The sequence below is a fragment of the Narcine bancroftii genome, chromosome 3 (assembly GCF_036971445.1).
Source record: "Narcine bancroftii isolate sNarBan1 chromosome 3, sNarBan1.hap1, whole genome shotgun sequence".
NCBI classification, from domain to species: Eukaryota; Metazoa; Chordata; class Chondrichthyes; order Torpediniformes; family Narcinidae; genus Narcine; species Narcine bancroftii.
Window position 1 is genome coordinate 328477318 of NC_091471.1, and position 10745 is coordinate 328488062.

Here is a 10745-nt window from a genome sequence, read left to right on the forward strand (position 1 = left end):
CCCAGAGGAAGAAGAGGAAGAACACAGAGAAATGGAAGAAGAAGGGAAGGGCAAGTACATGGATTTTTTTTAAAGAATACATGGAATCAATAAAAGAATGGCAATCACAAGAATTTAGTGAAATAAAAAGGAGAATAAAAAGTACAGAAGAAAAAATGAATAGATTAGAGATGGTCATGTCAGATATAGGAAAAAGAGTGGACAAGGTGGAAGAATGAGAAACAGCCATAGAAATTGAAGTAGAGGACTTAAAAAAGAAATTAGAAGAATCTAATAAAAAAGTTAAAGAGACACAAGAGCTGTTAGCTCAGAAGATAGATATAATGGATGGGTCACGTCTCCAGAATGGAGGACCATCGCCTTCCCAAGATCGTGTTATATGGCGAGCTCTCCACTGGCCACCGTGACAGAGGTGCACCAAAGAAAAGGTACAAGGACTGCCTAAAGAAATCTCTTGGTGCCTGCCACATTGACCACCGCCAGTGGGCTGATAACGCCTCAAACCGTGCATCTTGGCGCCTCACAGTTTGGCGGGCAGCAACCTCCTTTGAAGAAGACCACAGAGCCCACCTCACTGACAAAAGGCAAAGGAGGAAAAACCCAACACCCAACCCCAACCAACCAATTTTCCCCTGCAACCGCTGCAACCGTGTCTGCCTGTCCCGCATCGGACTTGTCAGCCACAAACGAGCCTGCAGCTGACGTGAACTTTTTACCCCCTCCATAAATCTTCGTCCGCGAAGCCAAGCCAAAGAAAGAAAGAGATAATAGAAGAAATAATTTAAAGATAGTGGGCCTTAAGGAAGATGAAGAAGGCAAGAATATGAGAGAATTTATAAAAGATTGGATCCCCAGGGTCCTAGGAAGACCAGAATTACAGGAAGAAATGGAAATAGAAAGGGCACACAGAACATTAGCCCCTAAACCACAACCACAACAAAAACCAAGATCCATTTTAGTAAAATTCCTAAGATATACAACAAGAGAAAATATATTGGACAAAGCAATGAAGAAAATAAGAGAAGACAAAAAGCCACTGGAATACAAAGGTCAAAAAAATTTTTTCTATCCAGATATAAGTTTTGAACTCCTGAAGAGGAGGAAGGAGTTTAATACAGCAAAAGCGATCCTATGGAAAAAAGGATATAAATTTATGCTAAAGTACCCAGCGGTACTTAAAATAGTTATTCCAGGGCAGCAAGACAGACTATTCTCGGATCCGGAGGAACCACGAAAATTTGCAGAACAACTACAAAACAGACAGAGAGATGAAGACACGTAACGAGAGCAAAAATGACCATGAACTATGTGTATGTGTGTATATATGTGTGTGTGTGTGTGTGTGTGTGTGTGTGTGTGTGTGTATATATATGTGTGTACATGTGTGTATGTGTATTTAAAAGAAAATATATAGAGTATAGATAAGAATTAATAAGGGAAAGAAAGGGAAGAGAGGAAGTAAGGAGGGAATTAAGAGAGTGACCTTTGTTGTATATGAAAATTAAAATCTTTTCTGGGGGGGCTGGGTGGGGAGGAGTTACGGTCACTGCAAAATCAGTTGACGCTTGCCAGTGAATTCGCAAATCCAAATGGAGAGGGGAGATGTGGTTGCCCGACAAGGGATAAAGGGCAACTCAGGAAGGGGAGGGGATAGTGGGGTTAAAGAAATTTTAGATAGGAGAATGAGGGGAATGTTTGATGTTTTAGAAATGTTGTCTTATAAAGTGTTCAAAAAAAGAAAGCAGAAATGGATAAGAAGGAAAGGTGATGATGAGGAAACGGAAAGGAAAGATAAACAAAGAATGAAATGGCTATGTTGAATTATATGACTTTAAATATTAACGGAATACATAACCAAATCAAAAGGAAGAAACTGCTAAATTTACTGAAAAAAGAAAAAATTGATATAGCATTCATGCAAGAAACACACTTAACTGAAGTGAAGCACAAGAAATTAAAGAGAGATTAGATAGGACATGTAACAGCAGCGTCATATAATTCAAAAGCTAGAGGAGTAGCTATATTAATCAGTAAAAATGTACCAATTAAAATAGAAGAGGAAATAATAGATCCAGCAGGGAGATATGTAATGATAAAATGTCAGATATATTCGGAGTTTTGGAATTTACTCAATGTATATTCACCTAATGAAGAAGATCAAAAATTTATGCAAGATATCTTTTTGAAGATAGCAGACACGCAAAGGAACATACTAATAGGAGGGAATTTCAACCTTCATTTGGATTCAAACATGGATAAAACTGGGAAAAAAATTAACAGAAAGAACAAAGTAACCAAATTTATAATTAAATCGATGCAAGAAATGCAACTTTTGGATATATGGAGGAAACAACACCCAAAGGAAAAGGAATATTCATATTATTCGGGTAGACATAAAACATACTCAAGAATAGACCTATTCCTGTTATCAGCTCGCATGCAAGACACAGTTAGGAAAACAGAATATAAAGCTAGAATATTATCGGACCACTCACCCCTGATATTGACAATAGAGTTAGAGGACATCCCTCCAAGAATGTATAGATGGAAATTAAACTCCATGCTACTTAAAAGGCAGGATTTTAGGGAATTAATTGAAAAACAAATTAAAATGTACTTTGAAATAAATACAGAATCAGTGAAAGATAAGTTTATACCATGGGACGCAATGAAAGCGTTCATCAGAGGGCAAATAATAAGTTATGTAACCAAGATAAAGAAGGACTACAATCAGGAAACAGAGCAGTTGGAAAGGGAAATAGCAAATATAGAAAAAGAATTAGCAATGAAGGAAGACACAACTAAAAGAAGAGAATTGGCAGATAAAAAAATAAAATATGAAACACTACAACCATATAAGGTGGAGAAGAACATAATGAAGACAAAACAGAAATATTATGAACTAGGAGAGAAAAAGCACAAAATTCTAGCATGGCAGCTTAAGACAGAACAAACTAAGAGAATGATATTGGCATTAAGGAAAAAAGACAAGCAAATCACATATAATCCAACGGAGATTAATGAAAACTTCAGAGAATTCTACGAACAATTATATCAAACTGAAAATGAAGGGAAAGAAGACAAAATAGATGAATTTTTAACTAAAAGTAAACTACCGAAATTACAAACAGAGGAACAAAATAAATTAACAGAACCATATGAAATAGTAGAAATACAAGAGATAATAAAAAAAACTACCGAATAATAAAACACCAGGAGAGGATGGATTCCCAATAGAATTCTATAAAACGTTTAAAGATTTATTAATTCCTCCCCTCCTGGAAGTAATCAACCAGATTGATAAAACACAAAGCTTACCAGATTCATGCAAAACAGCAATAATTACAGTAATACCAAAGACAAGGAAAGATCCACTCGCACCAGCGTCATATAGACCAATATCTTTACTTAACACAGATTATAAGATAATAGCTAAACTATTAGCAAACAGATTAGCTGACTATGTACCAAAAATAGTAAATCTAGACCAAACTGGATTTATTAAAAAAAGATGAACAACAGACAATATTTGTAAATTTATTAACTTAATTCATGCAGTAGAAGGAAATAAAGCTCCAACAGTAGCGGTTGCTTTAGATGCAGAGAAGGCCTTTGACAGAGTAGAATGGAATTATTTATTCAAAGTACTACAACAATTCAGCTTACCAGAGAAATATATTAATTGGATTAAAGCATTATATAAGGGGCCATTGGTGAAAGTGACAGTAAATGGATATATATCAAAACAATTTAACTTAAGCAGATCAACAAGGCAGGGATGCCCACTATCGCCCTTATTGTTCGCTTTAGCCATAGAACCACTAGCAGAACTGATAAGAACAGAAAATAAAATAAAAGGGATAAAAATAAAAGACAAGGAATATAAAATCAGTTTATTTGCAGATGACGTTATAGTATATTTAACAGAACCAGAAATATCAATAAAAGAATTACATAAGAAATTGAAGGAATATGGAGAAGTGTCGGGATACAAGATTAACGCAAATAAAAGTGAAGCAATGCCAATGAATAATGCGGATATTCAAAATTTAAGAAAGAATCAACATTCAGATGGCAAATGCAAGCAATGCGATACCTAGGTATACAAATAAATAAAAACCTCGGCCATCTATATAAACTCAATTATTATCCACTAATGAAAAAAATTACAGGACGACTTAAAGCATTGGAAAGACTTACCACTAACACTAATAGGAAGGATAAACTGTATTAAAATGAACATTTTCCCAAGGATACAATACCTATTTCAGGCATTGCCAATACACTTGACGGAGAAATTCTTCAAGGAGTTAAAGAAAATAATAAGGAATTTTTTATGGAAAGGGGGGACACCGAGGATAGCACTAGATAAATTAACAGAATGGTATAAACAAGGAGGCCTACAACTGCCAAACTTTAAAAATTATTATAGAGCCGCACAATTAAGATACCTATCAGATTTTTATCAAACAAGGGAAAAGCCAGATTGGACAAGATTAGAACTAGATAAAATAGGGGAGAAGATACCCGAACTTAAATGGGATGAAAATTTGGTACAACGTAGGAATTCTCCAGTATTACATCATCTGCTCAATATTTGGAAGAAGATTCATGTAGAAAGGAATAAAACAAATTACCAATTACCAAAACAAATACTGACGTAAAATCAGCTAATCCCTTTTACAATAGATAACCTTTCTTTTAGAGAATGGGAGAAAAATGGGATCAAAAGAATAGAAAATTGCTTTTTGGGAAATAAATTATTATCCTTTGAACAAATGAAGGATAAATATAATATAACTCACGATATAGTGTTGGCATACTACCAACTGAAATCCTACTTGAAGGACAAATTGGGAAGCAGTCTGAGGTTACCAGAGGGAAATAATTTTAAATATGTGATTACAGACACAATGATTATCAAAAAATTTATAACAAACATGTATATTAAACTACAAGAAAAGGAGAATGAGGAAACAAATGGTAAAACTAAACAAAAATGGGAACAAGATCTAAACATAAAGAAGGAAACATGGGAGAAGTTATGCTCAGGAACTATGAGAAAATTTATACGAGGTTACGTCTGATACAATATAACTGGATACACAGGCTATATATTACACCTCAAAAGTTAAATAAATGGGACCCAACAGTATCTGACAGATGTTTTCGCTGTAAAAAGGAAACGGGAACAACAATTCATGCAATCTGGACATGTGAAAAAGTGAAAAAATTTTGGGAAGCTCTAAACCAGATATTAAATAAAATCACAAAAAGCAGTATACCAAAAAACCCAGAGATCTTCCTCCTAAGTAACATAAAAAACAAAGAATTTGGCCTTGATTTGGATGGTGCACAAAAAAGATTTGTTATGATAGCCCTAGCTGTAGCAAAAAAATGTATTATGTCAGCCTGGAAATTAGAAGATAACTTGAGAATACAACAATGGTACATAGAAATGAATAAATGTATTCCATTAGAAAAAATAACATATAATTTAAGAAATAATATTACAATATTTGAACAAATATGGGAGCCATACATGAAACATAATAGAGAAAACCTACCGGGAACATCTACCACCTAAAATGACAGAAGGAGAAGAGAATGAAAAGAACTGACTCAGTGGAATTTCTTGTTTATTTTTATTGAGTGACAACATTGTTTGACAGGTTTAATGTATCTTAGATTCTGAATTTTAAATGAATGGGAGGGGAGGTAGGGAGGGTGGGAGGGGAAGAGGGAGGGGGGGAGAAAACGACACCATATATATTTGAAAAGGAAAATGTATGTATCTTGATCAATGTGGTTCATAGTGTGAAAAATAAAAAAATTTAAATAAAAGAAAGCACGTCAACGCCTCTACTTCATCAGGAGTTTGCAGAGGTGTGGTACGACACCAGAAACCCTGGAGAATTTCTACAGAGGTGCAGTGGAAAGTGTGCTGACTGGTTGGTACGGGGACACTGAAACCCCTGAACGTAAATCCCTGCAAAAGGTAGTTTTCACAGTTCAGGAACATCATGGGCAAACCCTCCGCCACTGTCGAAAATCCATGGGGTTAATATTGCTGGGTCTTCAGGAGTTAAGTTATAGGGAAAGGTTAAACAGGTTAGGACAATGGTTCTCTACCTTTTTCTTTCCATTCACATCCACTTTAAGTAATCCCTTCTGCATCGGTGCTCTGTGATTTGTAAGGGTTTGCTTAAGGTGGGTTGTGGGTGGAAAGAAAAAGGTTGAGAATCACTCAATTGTCCCTCATTGATTTGTTATGTGCACGGTTTGAGAACTCCCAAGGAAATGGGCCAATGACAATTTTTCTCAAGCAAAATATTTCAGTGACAAATGGGTCTAGAGCAGTGGTTTTCAACCTTCTCTTCCCATTCACATCCCATCTTAAGCAAACCCTTACTGATCACAGAGCACCAATGGCAATAGGGATTACTTAAGGTGGGATGTATGGAAAGGAAAAGGTCAAGAACCATTGCTTCAGGGTGAAAGGGGAAAGGTTTGGGGAAACTTCTTCACTCAGGGAGGGATGGGGGTGTGGAACGAGCTGCCGTCTGACGTGGTAAATATGGGCTCACTCTTGGATTTTAAGAACTGGACAGATACACGGATGGGAGAGGTCTGGAGGGTTATGGACTGGGTGTAGGTCAGTAGACTAGGGCAGTGGTTCTCAACCTTTTTCTTTACACTCACCTACCACTTTAAGTAATCCCTCTGCCATCAGGGCTCTGTGATTAGTGAGGGATTGCTTAAGGTGGGATGTGAATGGGAAGCGAAGGTTGAGAATCACTGCTCTAGACCCAATTGTTACTGAAATATTTTGCTTGAGAAAAGTTGTCATTGGCCCATTTCCTTTGGAGATCAAGTGGTTTTCAAACCTTTTTCTTCCCACCCACATCCCACCTTAAGCAAACCCTCACTAATCACAGAGCACCAATGGCTTAGAGATTACTTAAAGTGGGATGTGAGTGGAAAGAAAAAGGTCAAAAACCACAGGCCTCGAGCAAGGTGAAAGAGTGATCTTGATCTTGCAGAGAGACCTGGACAGGGATGTCCCATCAATTACCTCAAACTGACGAGCTTTTAATAGACTGGAGCAGCAGCCGGCCCCATCGACTGATCAGGGCAGGATGAGAGGGGAGCATACAAGGGGTTGTTGTGGGTAGGATCAGTCTCGAGAGGCTTAACCAGCTGGCAGCAGCCAATTACAGTAGTTTACCATAGACAGCTTAGGAGAGTGGGCAAAGAAATGGCAGATGAGATATGGTGGGGAGAAACATAAGTTTTGACATTCTGTAAGAGAGAATAACCATAATTCAAGGTTCAGAAGTGCAAAGGGACTTGGGGGGGGGGGGGTCCTCATGCAGTATCACCTTGTTGAACCACCAGGTAAAGAAAGCGAATGCTCTGCTGGCCTTCATTTTGAGGGGAATAGTGTCAAAGAGAAAGGAGGTGTTGATGAGGCTCGATGGGGCACTGGGGAGACCTCATTTGGAGTAACCATTGTCATGATAATGAATATGCATGATATGTATTAACCTGACCGTAAGTCAGATGGTATGCACTGGAGGTAGGAGGGCGCGAAATGGTGGAATAATGGAAGCAAGAAAATAAAGACACGGAGATGTTCAACTGGTAAAGCATGTGGTGATGGTGTTATTAATTTCACATTTTGGGCCACAAATGTGACATTGGCGATGAGAATAAACATTTTGGATTTTAAATGTGATAAACATTTTGGACTTTGAATTGGTGGCTTTGAGCTGGAAGGTTTTCTTCATGGCAGTCACAGGAGCTGAATTTCTAGCACTTCGAGGTGTTCCTCATTTTGACCCAACGGGTGATGCAAGCACTGTGAGTGTGAAGTGGAAGGCATGGCTGGAAGAATTTGAAGCCTATGCCGACAGTCGTGGCCTATTTCTCTATAGCAGTACGGAGGAACAGAAAGCGCAGCGGAGGGCGTTACTTCTCTTCACCGCAGGACCTGCTGTTCGGGAAACTTTTAAGACGCTTTTGAATACTGGAAGGAAGGAGGAATACCAGAAAGCCGTAGATGCATTGAATGCACACTATGTGGTGACACCGAATGCTACATTTCAGCGCCATTTGTTTCGCAAAACAAAACAAGAAGATGGAGAAACGGTTGCCCAGTACGTGACGAGATTGCGACAACTGGCTGTTGGATGCAATTACATGGCAGCTGATTTGGACAACCAGTTATTGGATAAAGTTGTGCAGCACTGCAGACAAACTCAGAAGGCGATTGCTGGAAAAAGGGGGTGAGTTGAAACTGACCAATGCTTTAGCAATTTCTGCTGCTTTAGAGGCTGTTGAGGGGCAATTTCATACCATGAAAGTGAAAGACAACTCAAGCCAGCCCAGTAAAGACAAAGTTGGTCAACAAGTAAATAGGCTCTCGCATAGCCATAGCCAGCCAAGAAATATGCCGACACATGACTTGGATTGTTACAGATGTGGAAACAGAAGTCATTTTGGAAAAGACCCATGCTGCCCAGCAAAGGGCAAAGTTTGTAAAAAGTGTGGAGGTAAGGACCACTTTGCAAAGAAGTGCAAAAATAAGTCAAATGCAAACCAGAATGGGAAGAGTACAGCTTCTAAGGGCAAAGCTTGGGGAAAAGGAAAGTATCCTGGAAAGAAAGGCACTATTCGCCATATAGAAGGTGACCCAGAAAGTAACGATGATGATGACAACCAGGATGGGCAGAAATACTATCAGTTTACATTGAATGATGTACATCATGAGAAGGTCCCAGTGATAATTGGTGGTGTGACAGTTCCGGTCATTGTAGACTCAGGCAGTGACAGTAATGTAATTGACCGACACTTATGGGAGAAATTGATAAGAAAAAATATCATTTGTACATCAAAGAAGTGTTCAAAGAAACTGTATCCATACACAGCAACCAAGCCACTGCAGACCATTGGATGTTTCACTGCGACTGTTGAAGCTGGTGATAAGTACACTGAAGCAGAGTTTGTTGTCATAGACAAGAGGGGAGAACCATTGCTGAGTAGACGCACGGCGCAAGACCTGGCAATACTTCATATTGGAGCTCGTGTCAATTCAGTTCAGTCATATGAGGATATGAAGCAAGAATTCCCCGCAGTTTTCCAGGGAGTAGGAAAGCTGAAAGGTCGACAACTAAAGCTAGCAGTGGACAAAACGGTCAAACCCAAGGCGCAACCAGTGCGCAGAACTCCATTTGGACTTCGTGGGAAAGTCAAGGCCAAAATCAAAGAGTTGATCGAGCAAGACATTATTGAACCTGTAGAACATTCAACACAATGGGTCAGCCCAGTAGTGATCGTGCCCAAACCAAATGGTGAGGATGGCCAATGAAGCTATAATTCGAGAACGACATCCCATACCAACAGTGGAGGAAGTACTTCAGGAGTTAACTACCAGTTAGGTGTTCTCAAAAATTGATTTAAAATGGAGCTATCATCAATTAGAGCTGAACCCAGAATCCAGGGACGTGACAACATTTGTGACTCATTGTGGATTGTACCGGTACAAGAGACTATCGTTCGGCATCAATGCAGCTTCTGAGATCTACCAGTATGAAATCCATCGAGTGATTCAAGGCATTCCTGGAGTTGCCAACATTTCTGATGACATCATAGTCCATGCGGCTGCAAAGGAAGAGCATGACAGACGGTTGAGGTGTGTGCTATCCAGTCTACAGGGGGCAGGCCTTACCGTGAATGGAGACAAGTGCCAGTTCGGTGTGTCAGAGATGGACTTCATGGGACACAGGCTTACACGGGAAGGACTGAACCCAGCTGATGCCAAGGTGAAAGCTGTTGCAGATGCACGTGAACCCCAGAATGCAACGGAGGTGAGGAGTTTCTTGGGATTGGTTAATTATTGCGCAAAGTTCATCCCTAACTTTGCTACACTGGCAGAACCACTGAGGAAACTAACCAGGAAAGGTGCACCATTCCATTTTGGCTCTGAGCAGAAGGAAGCATTCACAGCTCTGAAACAAAGTCTGACGAATGCCGATACTCTTGGGTATTATGATCCGTCTGCACCAACCAAAGTCATAGCGGATGCTAGTCCTGTTGGTTTAGGAGCCGTGTTGGTCCAGATGCATGATGTGGGACCAAGAATCATTGCCTATGCCAGCAAATCTTTGACAGATGTGGAAAGGAGATATTCTCAGACAGAGAAAGAACCACTCGGTCTTGTATGGGCCTGCGAGAGATTCCATGCATATTTGTATGGCATTGAATTTGAACTCATCACGGACCATAAACCATTGGAGGTGATCTATGCCGCCAGGTCCAAACCGCGTGCCAGGATAGAACGATGGGTGCTCAGACTCCAACTGTACAAGTACAGAGTAGTTCACATTGCCGGGAAAGCAAACATTGCTGATCCACTGTCCAGATTGTTGAAAGATGGATGCCCACAATCCAAGTCAGAATTGGGGACAGAAGCCTGAATGCCCGAAATAAAGGAAATCAGAGATGACCAGGAGATGAGGGACCACGATGCTGAAAAGGGAGCAGCAAAGCTGTATGCAGACTCAAAGCGTGGGCCAGATACTCAGACATCATGCCTGGAGATAATGTTCTGGTGAGGCAAGAGAGTGGTGGTAAGCTAGACATACCTTATTACCATCAACCCTACACTGTTGTATCCAGAAGCGGCAGTATGGTGACAGTCAAGTCTCCAGCTGGAGTCCTGTACAAAAGAAACGTGTCTGATG